This window comes from Capra hircus, chromosome 13, assembly GCF_001704415.2.
Source record: "Capra hircus breed San Clemente chromosome 13, ASM170441v1, whole genome shotgun sequence".
In the NCBI taxonomy this organism is placed as follows: Eukaryota; Metazoa; Chordata; class Mammalia; order Artiodactyla; family Bovidae; genus Capra; species Capra hircus.
In genome coordinates this window covers 21,460,254-21,476,393 of record NC_030820.1, presented here as the reverse complement: position 1 = coordinate 21,476,393, position 16,140 = coordinate 21,460,254, and positions in this window count along the sequence as shown.

Sequence of the window (16,140 nt, the reverse complement as noted above, 5' to 3'; positions counted from 1 at the left end):
GAGAGACAGACAAGATTTTGCAGGAGTGGAAATAAGAAAATGCAGAGAAGAAGTTGGGAATAAAGGAGAATGGCTGACTAGGAAAAGAGTATAGAGTCACATTAGTCTGCTAAGGCTGCCATAACAAAGCAGTTGCTGTTGTTCAGTCTCTAAGTCATGTCCAACTCTTTGTGACCCAATGGACTGCAGCTTATCAGGCTTCCCTGTCCTTCACTATCTCCCAGAGTTTGTCCATATTCATGTCCATTGAGTCAGTGATGCTATCTATCTATCTCATTCTCTGCTGCCCTCTTCTCCTCCTGCCCTCAATCTTTCCCAGCATCAGGATCTTTTCCAATGAGGTGGCTCTTTGCATCAGATGGCCAAAGTACCTGGAGCTTCAGTTTCAGCATCAGTCCTTCCAGTGAATATTCAGGGTTGATTTCTTTTAGGATTGACTGGTTTGATCTCCTTGAAGTTCAAGGGGCTCTCAAGAGCCTTCTCCAGCACCACAGTTCGAAAGCATCAATTCTTTGGGGACTGGGTCACTTAAACATCAAAAAATTTATTTTCTGGGGACTGGAAGTCCAAGATCCAGGTCTGAGCAGGACTGATTTCTTCGGAGGCTTCTCTCCTTGGCCTGCAGATGGCCCTCTTCCCCCTGTGTCCTCACATGCTCTTCCCTCTGGGTCTTTGTCCAAATTCCCTCTTCTTGTAAGGATGCCAGTCATACTAGATTAGAGCCCATCCTCATCACCTCATTTTAAATTACTTACTCTTTAAAGACCTTGTATCTAAATACAGTCATATTTTGAGTTACCAGGGGGTTAGGAATTCAACATATAAATTTTGAGGAGACAAAGTTCAACCCATAATAAGAATGAAAAAAATCCATACTTGTGGGCAGCCAGACACAAACAGGTGGATCTTGGAAGGGACTGAATTTAGAAAACTTCAAAAGTAGAAGGACTGTGCCCAAGGAAGACATTTGAAAGATAAAGAAACTAGGAAGGAGAAAGGTGAGCCTACTGACCCAAAGTCACAGCAAGTTAGCTATAGACTAGGACAGGAGCCCAGGACTTGGGATTTCAACTCTCCTGATCTTCCTGTTGCCCCACACCCCCTCAGGAAGCTTAGCTCTGCAGTGTGGCTGTGCCCTTGGGCCCCTCCTGCTCTGACTCCAACCCCTGGCAGTGATCTTGAGCCAAGAAATTCACTGCAATAGGCTCCAAATCCCTGTTGCTAAATTACACTCTGCAGAAGGATGATTTCCCACTTCTCCCTTCTCTCTCGGGTACAGTCAATGTAGCAAGATCAATTTCACTTGAAGCCCTCTCTGGAGGAAGCCCGCCTCCCTGCTCCGCTGCTCCACCAGAGGAGCTGGGTTTCTATACTGATACAATGTGGAGGTGCAGGCTCCTCCGTGCCCTGCATCCCACTTCCCTCACCCTTTCCTCGCCTCCAAGTCTTATCCAGAATTTCCCCTTCCCACCTCCTTGCATACCTGGTTATAGTCACAGAACTCTAGACCTCAGTTTATGTTTGCTTAACTGCATCTCATTTCTGTCTCTCTTTCGTAAGTTCCAGACGCTCCATCTCCCAGGAGGTTAAGGACTGAGACCTCCCAGCTGGTCGGTCCTCTCGCATCACCGCTGGATCCTCTCTCTACCTGGTTATTGTGTGTAGCCACCAATTCAGTGTTGACCTGTGCAAAAGCCCACTTCCTAACTGTCCTGTAACAACATGGCTTGTTTTCCATCTTTTATCTTCATTATTGCTTAATATAGTAAACATTATTCACAGCTAGAAATACATAGTACTTAGTAAGGAAACACAACTTAATAAACAGAGCATCCATTTTTGTCAACACTGATGATAAACATATCTTCATTGTCTAAGCTCCCTCTCACTTTAATCAGGTTGTTTTCAGGATGCTGTATGGCTGGCAGACCATGAACTCACGGAGATGGCTTATTATGATGGAGGGATGCCAAAGCAAAGAGCAGTCATCTGGGTTGACAGTGTTACAGGCTGAAGAATGACACCACCTTAAGCTTCTTGGAAGGCACTGCCTGACACCTGAGCCTGAGTTTCCTGATCTGTTCAACAGAGATAAGGTTTCCCTTTCACGCAGGTTCTTCACATCCCGGTTGTAAAGAACTTAGCACAGACTTAGCTCATACTAGATGCTTAGTGAATGGCAACAGAGACCATAGTGGTCTTCTCTGGGAGATGCCCTTGTCAGTTGTTATAAAATAGAACTTGTTTCCATCTCATCTTCTAGGTGGCCATTGAGTGGCCAGTAGCAAAACATTAGTGCAAATCCATGCACTCAGTGAGAGCAGATTAAATATTAATCGAGCATAAACTAAGTATAATGAGAAAATACAAATGCAGGTAAAGACTTCCAGTATGGGGTTACAAGAGAACCTGGACACAGTAATTATATTACTTTTAAAATATTTAGATGTTTATGCCAGTAAGTTGTTTAGTTGATAGAAATATCTGGCATATTTTACATACTGTACCTTGTAAATTAACATTTAGGTTATTAATGTCAGGAGTAGAAAAGTAGTGGTACGTGGTGACCTTTAAAAATGCATAGCTAATTGAATCCTGGCATTTAGACACTAATAGACTTAATTATATGAAAGTGACACAAGAGGGCAGCTGTGTACTGTTTCTGAATACCTTTTGCTACAATAGATTAGGCTAAACTTGAATATGTGTATAATCAGTATGGTAGGAAATTATCTTTCATAAACTTATTACATAAATGTCATAAAATTATTTTATTTAGAAGTAATTTAATTCTTCATACCACTCGAATCCTTATTGGCAAGTAAAGACTGACAAGTAATGATGGAACTAGCATCCTCCTGATGATCGGTAGTTACTACATTGACCCACAACTTGCTAGTGATACTTAAAGATCATTTGGCTGATCTGAGGATGAGGTGGGAAGATGGAGGCAGGGGCTTATAAGCCAAGGCATAACCTGGTCCCCACAGGAAGCCTGTGTGTTGGAACGAAACGTGTGTCTGGTACACCAGAGTTTAGCAGTCCTGTGGGGCTGGGCAGGAATATCTCAGCCTCCATGTTTTCTCATGGATCTTGGAGGTTGGCTTGCTTCTGGTACTTTTGTTTGTCATCTTTGAACCCACAATGTGTAAATATCCTGCATGATACCTGGAGAGCAGTGGTGTGACCTCTGTCTGGGTGTCCCTTCCTTGGGCTCAGAGAGGTCCTGGGCATGAGGATAATGTGCCTGAGCCAAAGGGCCCTGAGGATGCCTAGGATGTTCCAGGCCTGAATTACATCCAGATTAAGGGGGTTGGGTAGTTGCCTGAGGACAGCAGAGGACAGGGCTGTGTCTCACTATAGATCAGGGATAGATGTGGGATGGATCTCTTGTGCTTCCATTGTGGTTTTGGAAGGATCAACCTGGTTTGTGAAAATGGGCAGCTGCAAAACTTAAAGAGTTTTTCGCAAAGTGAATGTAAATGGTTCGTTGTTACTTAAATCACTTCAGTAAGCATTTATTAACTTTCTACCTGTGTCCAGGTCCAGTTCATGCGGGTGCAAAGAAGCTACCCAGGCTTTTCTGACAAGAACTGATCAGGAAAGGGGTAGTAGTAAGGAAATAGGATGCTCATGGGGTCAGTAGTTTGTGCTGCAGTGCATTCTGGTTGGACAAATTTGTAACAATACTAATGGAGCCTGGGGAAAGATACCCAAGAGCCTGGTGCACAGTGTGTATGAATTCATGGGGAGGAAATACAGTGAACCAGCACTGGTCATAAGGGAAGGCAGGTCAGAGCGGGCGTGGCACGGAGGCTCAGGAACTGACTGTTCACCTAGAAACAACAGGGCAGGACTGTGTGGCCTAAGGTCCTCCTGCAGGTCCAATTCAGGCAGGACCAAATACAAATGAGCCAGACATTCAAAATATCCAAATGCACATAGTGCACGGGGCTTCCAATGAGAGGAAATAAGGAGGTAACAAAGCTCAGAAGTTGAGAGACCAGGAACAGCAAATAGATGGGGAAGCAATGGAAACAGTGACAGGCTTTATTTTCTTGGGCTCCAAAATCACTGCAGATGGTGACTGCAGCCACGAAATGAAAAGATGCTTGCTCCTTGGAAGAAAAGCTATGACAAAGCTAGACAGTATTAAAAAGCAGAGCCATTACTTTGCTGACAAAGGTCCATCTAAGTCAAAACTATGGTTTTTCAAGTAGTCATGTGAGAGCTGGACCATAAAGAAGACTGAGTGCCGAAGAATTGATGCTTTTGAACTGTGGTGTTGGAGAAGACTCTTGAGAGTCCCTTGGACAGCAAAGAGATCCAACCAGTCCATTCTGAAGGAAATCAGTCCTGAATATTCATTGGAAGGACTGATGCTGAAGCTAAAGCTCCAGTACTTTGGCCACCTGATGTGAAGAGCTGACCCATTAGAAAAGACCTGATGCTGGGAAAGATTGCAGGCAGGAGAAGGGATGACAGAGGATGAGATGGTTGGACGGCATCACAGACTCGATGGACATGAGTTTGAGCGAGCTCCAGGAGCTGGTGATGGACAGGGAGGCCTGACGTGCTGCAGTCCATGGGGACACAAAGACTCGGACACGACTGAGCGACTGCACAACAACAGCACGAAGGTCAGAGAGTAAACCATGCCACCACGAGTCTGGATGGGACTGATCACAAGTCAGGAAGCACTTTGCTTTTTGTGCTGGTTTAAGACAATTTTCCTGGTAAGGACAAGAACGTCCCCACAGCTGCTTGTTCTCTGGACAGTCCCCGATTTCTAGCAGAGTAGAACAACCTATATAATAAAGGGATAGCAGTCCCAAATGCCTGGAAATAGAGAGCAAGCCTTGATTCATGTCATAAGTTCATGCCTTCAGGTACAGCCAAGTTTCCTCCCAGAGTGCTGGAGGAATTCAAATATGCAATCAGGGAGTCACCAGTGGTAATCTTTTAAAAAATCATGTACAACAAGAGAAGAATCAGAAAGCTAATGACAAGTAAATGTCATAAGTTATGAAAAGGGGTGGACCCCCAGAATTACAGACTATTAACTTTGGTCAATGTTTGGTCAAATTATAGAATGAATTTAAAGCAGATGTCTTATGAACACTTTGAAAGGAATGTGTTGACTGCTAGAAAACATGGAGTCACCAGGAGCAAATCATGCCAAACCAACCTCATCTTTTATGAAAGTATTTTTTACTGAGCCGAGAGATCAGGGGAGTAACATAGACCTAGTTCTTCTTAGTTTTAGGGAAATGTTTGACAAAAATCGGTCACTGTGGATAATATGGCAAAATACACAGAGTAATTAAAAGTACTCTTGGATGGCTGGGACTTGTTTGAAAACTGTGCTCACAACGTAAGAACAAAAAATTTGCTACGCCGTGACATTTGGACTGACTCTTGCAAATTCTTGCATTCCCGCTGACTCTTGCAAATTCTTTCTGAAGGACTGATGAACACTGAAAAAGGAAACTGGAACTAGGACTGCCTACCACATTAGATGCCAGGATCAAGGTGCTCATTTTACTAAATTCAAGGCTGATGAAGATGACAATCAATAATCTATAAATAATTGCCTACATGTAGGTAGAAAGACCTGTTCTTTTCTCCTCTCCTTAGTCTCTGCTTTAGGAACATGGATTCTATAAAACTAGGAAACTGGATATCTCCTCCTTCTGCATGGGAAGAAAGCCTCCAGACACAGAGCACAGCAAATTCTAAGAATAATTCTACAAGAAATGAATGGATTTATAAGAAGAAAATGATAGAATTTGGCTAAGTGATATTAAAGTATGAATAAATGGAGAACCCTATTCCTGAGTTTCTTCCTGAATGAAACAATCAGACATCATAAATGTGTTATTTCTTCTATAATTAATTACAAGTTTAATAGATCTTAACAATTCGTGAGGAATTTCTTATTTTGGACTTGACAAAGATACAGGGGAAAGAGACTGAGGACACGGGGAATGGCCTGTGTAAGGCCCCAAGGTAGGAGGACCCACGGAGTGTCCACAGAAGCCCAGGGTAGCCTGGAGAGGAAAGCAGGAGAGTCATGAGTGAATCAACCGGGAAGGTAGGCGGCTGGAGCACACAGGGCCTTAGAACCTCATGGATGGCACTGGTTTTTATCCAAAGAGCTATGAGAAGTTATTAATGGTTTTTAAGCAGTGAAATAAAATGATTACATTTGAGATTTTAAAAGCCCACCCTTCTGCTGTGTGGAGAATAAATTGGAGGGGTGGCAGAGAAGAAGAGAGAATCTGATTAGGAGACAGTGGCAATAATTGGGCAATGTGATTGTACTAGGCTGGTGGCAGGGGCAAAAGAAATAGAAGAGAAAGTTGACTTACTTGAGTTCACCAGAGCATCCTGAAAACCAAGGCTGTGATACTACTGCTCAAGTTTTTATATAAATGCCATTCTACTCTTATTATGGGAGTGTAGAAGGGAAATACAACAGTCTTGTTAAAAAATCTTCTAATTTAGGTAGTGGATGTAGCATGTTCTGGATGGTTGACTGCAGGCAAGTTATTTGAACATCATGAACTCTGGTTTCCCCATATCCTCCATGAGTTTACTAATACCTGTGTGTGGAGCTGTTGGACTGTGTGGTAGGCACTGCTCAGTTCAGTTCAGTTTAGCTCAGTCGTTCAGTCGTGTCCAACACTTTGTGATCCCAAGAATCGCAGCACACCAGGCCTCCCTGTCCATCACCAACTCCTGGAGTTCACTCAGACTCATGTCCATCGAGTCAGTGATGCCATCCAGCCATCTCATCCTCTGTCGTCCCCTTCTCCTCCTGCCCCCAATCCCTCCCAGCATCAGAGTCTTACCTGACATTTCAGGTTCCTATGCAATATTGCTCTTTGCAGCATCGGACCTTGCTTCTATCACCAGTCACATCCACAACTGGGTATTGTTTTTGCTTTGGCTCCATCCCTTCATTCTTTCTGGAGTTACTTCTCCACTGATCTCCAGTAGCATATTGGGCACCATCCATCTCCAAATATCTATTTTCCCCTTCCTCCAGAATAAAATAAATTTTGGCTGAGCCAACGGCCGTCAGATGAAAGAATTCATTTCCTGGGCTGTTGGTACTCAGATACAGTCATGTAGCAAGGTTCTAACCAATGGGACCCAGTAGAAGAACTGAGTTCTGGTGTCCACAAACCTTCCTTAAGACCTGGCACCTGCTGGCCAACTCTCTTTTTCCTTCTCTCTTTCAATATCACCACCTGGAAGGAAACGCTTCCTTGAATCATGAAGTCGAGGGCTACCTCTTAGAAATGATGGAATTGTGAGTGAGAAGGTGTTTGATCCTTGAGGAATCCAAGAAGATCCCCAGGCCCGAAGCTTGTTTTTCTGTTTTGTTGCTGTTATTTGGCTTTGCTATAAGACAGAAAAATCACCAAAGAGATTTTCTGTCTTACTAGTGATCTAACTCTCTTCTAGCTGTTACCTAAAGACTAGAAGATGTAACATATGTGAAATGCCCAGACACTGTAAGCCACCTCTAATATTTTTGTCTTCATGTGTCTTTCCCACAAAAAGAAAAAAAAAACATACAAATACTTTATAGTTCTGCTCTCCAGTTCTGGAGAGTTTAATTGTCCTCTTAAATTTCTGTTTTTCTTAGACTCTGGAAAACTGGATTCTATCCAGGAGAAAATTCTCAAGGTAGTGAGCAGGCCTGGAAACTGCATGATACAGGGAACAGTTAATTACAGAAGTTGTGTTGCATTTGCTCTTTTTAAGGGAAGTGTGTCTTTGACTGGATCTTGGGAATCTCAGATGAGTGGGATCCTGTCGTTTCATTTGGAATTGGCTTATCCACAGCAGGCCTGGAGGCCAGAGCTAGTGTTCTTAACCAGGAAACTTGGAGGTTTAGGAAGGAGTTGAGGTGGTCGGCACACCCACAGCCTGGGTGAAGAGTGAGGCCCCGAGAGGACCGTTACATACAGGGGCCCTGCCCCTGACCCTAACCCTCATCTCTGCCCAGATCAGACCACTCAGAGATCAGCAGTTTTCACCATGTCTCCCAGGGGGATGTGAGGGTCTGTGAAGGTGTCTCGGGTGCTGCTATGGGGGTGAGGCAGGACAGGAATCAGCTTCTTCTGTGAAGTTCTGGGCAGTATAAATTTTGGAAAAGGATTAGAGGCTTAAACTTTTTGAAAATCTACATACTGAAAGTCATTTTGAGGACTTGAAATCCCAAGTGGAGACTAAGAATGAAGCAACATGGATTCCCATTCAACCTGTTCAGTTGGCTGCTCACAAACATGCCAAGTTGATTTGAATTTACTTCCAGCTTACAGCCGGCCTCCTTCAGAAAGGAGCCAGAGCTATGAACAAAGTGTAAATGAAAACGCTGAGCGCAAATAGGAGTCCATCTGAGGAAGCACATAAGCTACGTTGCTAAGTGCACATCGGCATCCGCATAAAAGAAACTGTTCAGTGGGGAATCAGTCATCGCAATGGCTCTGTTTTGACGTCGGCAGTAGCACTTTACCACAGGAGCAGGAGTAGTGGAAAGGAGGTTCAGAAGAATAATGTTCAAATGGGTGCTTCTAGGTTTATTCTTATTGTGACAGATGACCTTTGATGACCTCAGACCTTGATGGGCCCTTCACGCTTGGCCTGAATAGATGCGCATCAATCTGTGTGTGTCCTAGGAAATTTCTGTCCCTTCCATCCCTCGCTTGCATCGTGTGATCCTGTCATTCTAAGTGACTTGCAGTGATCAGAAGGAGACATGCTCTCCCACCCCTGCTTGCTTTCTGCTCCAAAAGCCTGTCCCCTCTGCTCCCCAGTTTAGTGCATAGCTGTCGTCGCACTGGTCACAGTAGGGTCAGTCTTCTTCTCTGCCTTCCCTACTAGGCTCAGACAACTTTTAACTATTAGGAGTATGTTTGTTTGTTTGTTGTAACCACTTTATCCCACTAATAGTCTGGCACCCAGAAGGTGACTGAAACTGTTTGTTGACCAGTTAATTCTCCAACTCACCAGCCATTGTCACAAAGTATCCTGTCCTGAGTATCCTGTACCCTCAGAGACTTTTGTTAACTGCAAGGGCAGCCATCTAAATCCAGCAAAATCTTGCCAGCTCTTCCAGTGCTCCAGGAGGTCTCTAGCTGGGTGGTATACAGTTGCTTTGTCAGACAGGCAGCCAAGAGTAGAGAAAACTCCAAAAGTGGGGCCACTTTCAGCTGGCCCCCAACTTGCTGTGATATGGAACAAGTCTCCTTACCTTTCGGGGTCTTACTTTCCAGACTCTTTCACACTCAACAGCATAGTGAGTCTCACAGTAGGTCACGGACAGTGCCCTTGGGTCGCTGTATAGAACACCATGAAGGAAGCATGAAGGATACAGATAAACACAGGTGTTGAGGGGGAGGATCTTCTTCTCTAGTCTCATGTGGAAGATGCTGTTTGGAGTAGCCTGTTAGATGACAGCCTCTGGTCTTTCCTCGCTTTGCTTCCTCTTGTACCTGCAGGGGGCGGAGAAAAGAGTCCTCTCCTGGGGGAGGCACTGAGCATGGTCAGCCCCGCCCCTTCTCTTTGTAACCAATCTCATTTCAGGGGGCGTGGCTCCTAGCGTGTCCTTCCACACCGTCTGCCAGCCAGCCCTCAATCCCAGGGGGCTGCCTTGAGGTAGAAGCCTGGAGCAGTTAGTGGTGAGTGGGTGCTATGGACCAAATATCTGCGTCTAGTTCCCCTACCCCTAATTTCTATGTTGAAACTCTAATCCCTCATGTGATGGAATTTGGAGGGGGACCTCTGGGAGGTAATTAAAGTTAAATAAGGTCATGAGGGTGGAGCCCCTAAAATGGGATTAACGCATTTATAAAAATAGGACCATTTCTCTCTCCTTGGGCCTACACTACAAAAAGGAATGGCCATTAAGCAAACACAGGAAGAGAGCCCTCACCAAGTACCTGACCTCTGGCACCCTAATCTCTGGCCTCATTTCTAGTCCAGGCTCTAATGCGTACTGCCTTGCCTGTCTTTGCCAGGTCCAGTGACTCTTCTGGCCCTCCATTTCTTAAACTTTAAAAGGCAGGTGTTGGACTAGTTGATCTTTCTAAAAGTTTATGAATCCATGGTTGGAATCCACCCAAAGACGGTTCCAAATAAACAGGGAGTCTTTTATCTCTGGTAACTGCAAGAGACACTTAGTCAACTATTCAATACCCATTCACTCTTTTTTTCTTTAGTAAGAAATCCCAGTTTTTATTGGTTAAGAACAAAAGAAAGAAACTTGGCTTCCCTTGAAGATAGGAAGCTTTGTGTAAGTCTGAGAAGGCTTTGTAAGGAGGCAACAGACAGCTCTTAGGTCCTCTTTTGCCCTGCTTCCTTCCTCCTGCTTCCTTGGAATGTAGAAACACTAGCTGGAGCCCCAGCAGCTAGCAAGGACCAAGAAACCATGTTGATAGTAGAAGCTACTGGAATGGTTGATAGAAAGATAGAAGGACCTTGGGCTGTTGATGACATGGTAGAACTGCCACACAAGCCCTAAACTGCCTGCCTCCAGGTTTCTTTTATGAAAATAAAGAAATCACTGTCTTTCTGATCTTTGTTGCCAGGAGTTAAATGAAATTTCTAAGTAATACAACTCATTGGGCTTTTTCTCATAAATGATAAATCCTTCAACAGGATGGAGAGTCTAAATCTGCAAAACAGTATCATCCACTTAGCACATCTTAGAACAGAAAGGTTTAATCTGCTTCCCAAAATCTATGTCCTGAATGATGAGAGAAAATTAAATTCTTCTTTGCTTTTGGTTGCCAGTGACATGACAGAACTAGAGATTCTCAGTTTCAGTCGACTCCGGCCATTAGTTAAATATTTCAACCAGCCTGATCTGAGCGTTTCTTCAGACATCTCTAATAGTTAACAACTGTGGATCCAAATAAAACCTGTTGGCCAAAAATTCTTTCAGGCTGACAGAATGTACTAATCTCTGCCAAATATGAAATAACTCTTAGTCATTTTAGATGAACACTATAAAGCATTGCAGTCGGGACTTCATGTGTTTTGCACCCTTATGAGGTAAGTAGTGACAGGAAAATAGATATTCAGCTAAATCAAGCAAGTGACATTCCTTTTTAAGCATCTCAAGATACTTCTACAAAGCTCCCAGATGTAGTAAAGGTAAGGCTTTCCGTGAAGAGTGCTGTGAATGTTTCTTCCACATGACTCTGATGGCAAGTGTGGCATTGTAGGCAGCCATCTGGATGGGAATTGGGATTCCTGGACTTGAATATCACTTTTTCCAAGTAGCAGCATGACTCTGGACAAGACATTTAGCATCCCTGAACCTCTGTTTCCTTAACTGTAGAAATGGGGTAATACTCTTTATCTTATAAGGCTACTTGTAAGGATGAAGTATCCAATACAGGTGAAATATCTGCCACAGGACTCAGTGGAGAGAAGGATGCTATTTAATAAGCATTATGGGATGTTGAATCTGCCTTGGTGAATAAGCATTATGTTGAATGAAGTTAGAAGATGCTTGCTTCTTGAAAGGAAAGCTATGACAAACAGAGACAGTGCTTTCAAATTGTGGTGCTGGAGAACTCTTGAGGGTCCCTTGGACTGCAAGGAGATCAAACCAGTCAATCCTAAAGCAAATCAACCCTGAATATGCATTGGAAGGACTGATGCTGAAGCTGAAATTCCAATACTTTGGCCACCTGATGCAAAGAATTGGCTCATTGGAAAAGACCCTGATGCTGGGAAAGACTGAAGGCAAGAGGAAAAAGGGGCAACAGAGGATGGGATGGTTGGATAGCATCACCGACTCAATGGATATGAACTTGGGTGAACTCCAGAAGATGGTGAGGGACAGGGAGGCCTGGTGTGCTGCAGTCTATAGGGTCACAAACAGTTGGACATGACTTAACAACTGAACAACAGCAAATGTTGAATCTGAGTCTTACGTCCCCAGATTGGTTATCTGGAAGCCCGAATCTCATTCTACAGCATTTCAAGTATGGATTAGACATGTTAAAGTGTGGTCAGACTTCTCCAGGACATCCGATGTTCAAATAAATTAACTTCCCTTGCCCTTGCTAGCTGAAGGAAGTAACTGATGGTGTTTAGGCGACTGTGACCCAGGAGGGCTCTGGAGAGGACCCGCTGATGGCTCCAGTGGGGGTGAGTGTGGCTAATAGTGTGAAGGGCAGTGTTGGAGTTAAACTTTGACAAGTATCATGAGCAGGAGAGCATGACGCCTTTTGGGAGGGAAAGTTGTCTGATATGGGAGGGCTGCCTTGTTTGCACAGAGAGGTAGTTACTGATAGTGGTAGCCCAGCAGGCACGCATTAGTCAGTGTACCAGCTGCCTCTGAATCCTGCGTGGGAATTTTTATGGAAGAAGTTCCAGGCAGAAACAGAAGCTCCACAGGAGCAGTGAGCCTTTACGTGATGAACTGCTGCCTCCCACGGGGTGTTCTCATCTGATACTTATTACAACCCTGGTTTGCAGCCAAGGCAGGTAGTCCGGTCAGGAAAAGAGAAGTTAAATGGCTGAGCTTTTGAAGCAGAGAGTAGAACTCAGCGGGAACTTGGGTCTATTATGAAATTAGGAGACAACAGCATCGCGCTTCACACGTAGCTGGTGGCAGTAAATGGTCTTATTGATGTTACTGACAAGGGGATTAGGCCTGGGGTTCTTTAGCCTGAAAATGATGCTTAAACTCAGCCTCTGTGCACCGGTGCCAATTGGAATCCTGGAGATAGAGGTTTGAGTGAAATAGAGAAGAATAGCTTCATCGCTTCACTGGGCAAAAGGGGCTAATGCCTCAAAACTGTGTGTTCCAACCCAGAGGGATTTGGTGAGGAGTTTTTACAGCAATGGTTCAAGGGTGGGGCTGCTGATAAGGATCAGGGTTTGTGCAGGGTCTGCATTCCTCTAATCTGGCCTCAGGTGGTCTACTGATGAGTTTCTGTGGCTCAGGAGGTTATCAAACTGTAACCTTCTCTCTGGAATGAAGAATGCTCCATCAAGTAGTTGACATCTTCCATTTGTTATGGATTCTAGTTCTGCAGAAGAGCTCAAGATATTGCTATGTCTTGAGGCAGAACCAGGCTCCTGTCCCAAGAAGCAGCACTATTGTTTCTCGGCTACTCTTCCCTTATCTCCGCATCCCTTCCCTTCCCTGATTAGCTACTGTTTGAGCCTGTCCTTTGAAACTCAGGGAAGGTCATGGAGGCTGAAGCCTATTCCCTATAAACAGGGAGGGTGGAGGGTGGGGGGGTTAGGGAAGGGTTGGGGGAGGTGGGGTGGGCGCAGAAAGGCGTCCATGCCCAGAAACCCCACAGAGTCCTGCTGGGTTTCAGAAGTAAGAGAATTCTTAGGAGTCAGTTGTGCTCTTTAAGGACATGTGGAAGAAGCCTGCCAGCTGCTTTCCTTCTTTTCTGAGAACAAATAAAGAGGAAATTGGTTTCAGCCACGTATGCAATCTGTACATTCATCTTCAACTGAGCTTTCTCTTAGAAAAAGAAAACCCTCAGGATGCAAAGCTCTGCAAAACCAGTTAATAAAATAATCAAATTAATGGCAGCAATAATATGTTCAAACAGGAGCTAACACAATCTCTACCGTGGAAATAGCATGTTTGCATTATGTTCAACTCAGGTGAGAAAGAGTATAAACGGCATTCTTGTCTATACTCACATCACTCCCAGCCCACATCCCCCAGCTTCTAATAAAGACCAAGGGACTGGACATCTTCTGTGTACATTACCTGCCTCCAGGGAAGGACACGGTTAACAAGGATGCAGGGGAGGATTTATAGCCGGGCCTCTGAGCACTTTGTGGCCATAATTCACCCCTGCAGTCCTGAGGGCTGACCGTCAGCTTGCAGTAACAGTCAGCAGGCTCTGGGCTCGTGATTCAGTGACCTGGTTTGTTCATAGTCCTTTTGCTTTTTTCGGACCTCTGGGCTCTGAACTCTGAGCTCTGGACTTGGGCAGCCCTGTGTGAGCCTTCTTTCCTTTTTCTTCCACCTTTGCCAGTTTACTCAACATCTCCCCCTTCCTCTCCCAGTTCCACAAAGTCCTCAAGATCAATGTCCTGGGGGCTGGTTCAGATTCTGAATTGGCAGGTGTAGGTAGGGCCTGAGTCTCCTCTTTCCTAACAAGCATCCAGGTGTGGCTGCTGCTGCTGGTCTATGAGCTACATTTTTGTGGCAAGGCTCTAAATCCCCCTGTTTGACAAGAGAGCCTGGTACCCTGCCCTGCATCCTCCCAGCTAGTTTAGAGGGCCTGACCCAAGGCTTTTGTGTGGCAGGAATAGAGGAACTGACTGAGGCCAAGTCAGAGCAAAAAAAACCTGCCTTCTGAGATGGGCTGAGTGCTGAAGGAAAGGAAGAAGTATCTTATCTTGAGAAACTCAAAATTTGCCTCTGTCTCCTGCAGTCAAGGTAAGTGTTTAACTTTGGACTCGCCTAGAGACCAAACGTTGACTTTGGACTCACCTAGAGATGAGTACAGGGAGGGAAATTAGACCTGGAAGATTCTTGAGCCTTTACATTGTAGGACCCAGGAAAGGATGGAGGAAAGAGCCAAAGCCCAGGTGTTTGATACCATTGTTTTGTACTCCCAGGTTTTAATTTATTTATTTAGCCAAATGTCCCAAATTCTAAATCACAGTAACATTTTGAACATTTTCAAAGCAAAGCTCCAGCAGGGGTACTTCCATGTACACATAGACTTCATCACTGTAATGATTTTCCTGTTCTATGTGCAATGAGCCAAGAGAGAGTCTTCAAAACCTTTTTTTTTTCTTTTTACACAAAAATGCATTTTCTCCCTGAAATATTCATTTAAGTAATTCAGCTACCTATCCCAGGCTCATGATAAATTATTTAAATAATTGCTTTATTTCTCTGCTTCATTTTGCTAATGTAGATCTGGCTTTTGCTTATAAATTTATTGCCAGCTTTATGTTTTTCAGGGAATTAGAAATAAAGTGTTGGTTGTTTCATTGGGGTTTACTGCTGAGGCATTAGGAATAACTCTATGTCCTCATGTCCTACAATTAGAAGTGTGTGTGTGTGTGTGTGTGTGTGTGTGATTATCAGATGCATTAGAGACAACTTTCATGGAGGTGGGTAATAAGGGAGAGAAATCTCTAAGAGCATTGGTTGAAAGTTCCTGTATGAAGCTGTAAATATTTCTATTAAATATTGCATTTCGATTAGGTTGTCACACTTAGTTTTCCAAAACACAATGTAATATATAAGTCCACTTTCCCATAACTTTGCTAGCCATAATACAGAAGGAACGTTTCCTTCAATATGATGTGATGTCTGGTTAATGCTCGGTAAATACATCCAACGTCTCCACTGAAGGGGTTCTGACCTGGGATTGACTTGACTTTGTTCTGTTAACTTGCGTGATGTGATGTGACTTTAGCTGGAGGGCATTTGGTTGGCAGATTCGGAAAGGAGGAAAGCACACAGAACCAGTTCGGGAGTGATGCTCCAGTGGCTTGATGATAAGGAAAGGCAAGAAAAGGAGCCCACCAGTTTAAAACATCCTGATGGCATCTTAGGTCCCTGAGTGAGAGAAACAAGAAACATAGCAGAACCTCAAGGAATTGAAAATCAAAACATACAGTAGACGTATGGGCAAAGGGAAAGAAAGAAACAATACATTTGAAAAATTGTTTAGGGCTTCTGAATAAGACTACAACACGTCTATCTAGCCTGATTCCATTTTGTCCCAAAACAGTCACAGTGGGAGGAAGTGAGCCTGCCTTCTTTCTTTCTAACTTTCCATGGGCGGGGCTCCCTCCCTGAAACACACAGCCCAGGATTTCTGCATAGGAGGGGCAAAGGCTGTTAAACACAGCACTGTTTAAATAGCCACTTACAGACATTAAGTGCAGGCTTTAAGAAACCATTTTTTGTTAAAACCAATAGCACTCTGTAGAAACTGTAGTCACTGCCAGTTCCACCACAGTGTGCTATTTTGAAGGTCTCAGTGTCCTTCACTGGACTATCTATTATTAAACCTAACAATCACTGCCTGAAATTTTCTTTTACCTTCAGTGACTTCCACTTTGTGGGTCTTGCCTGTGAAGCTGAACTTTTCCAGGCTCATCGAATTTCTT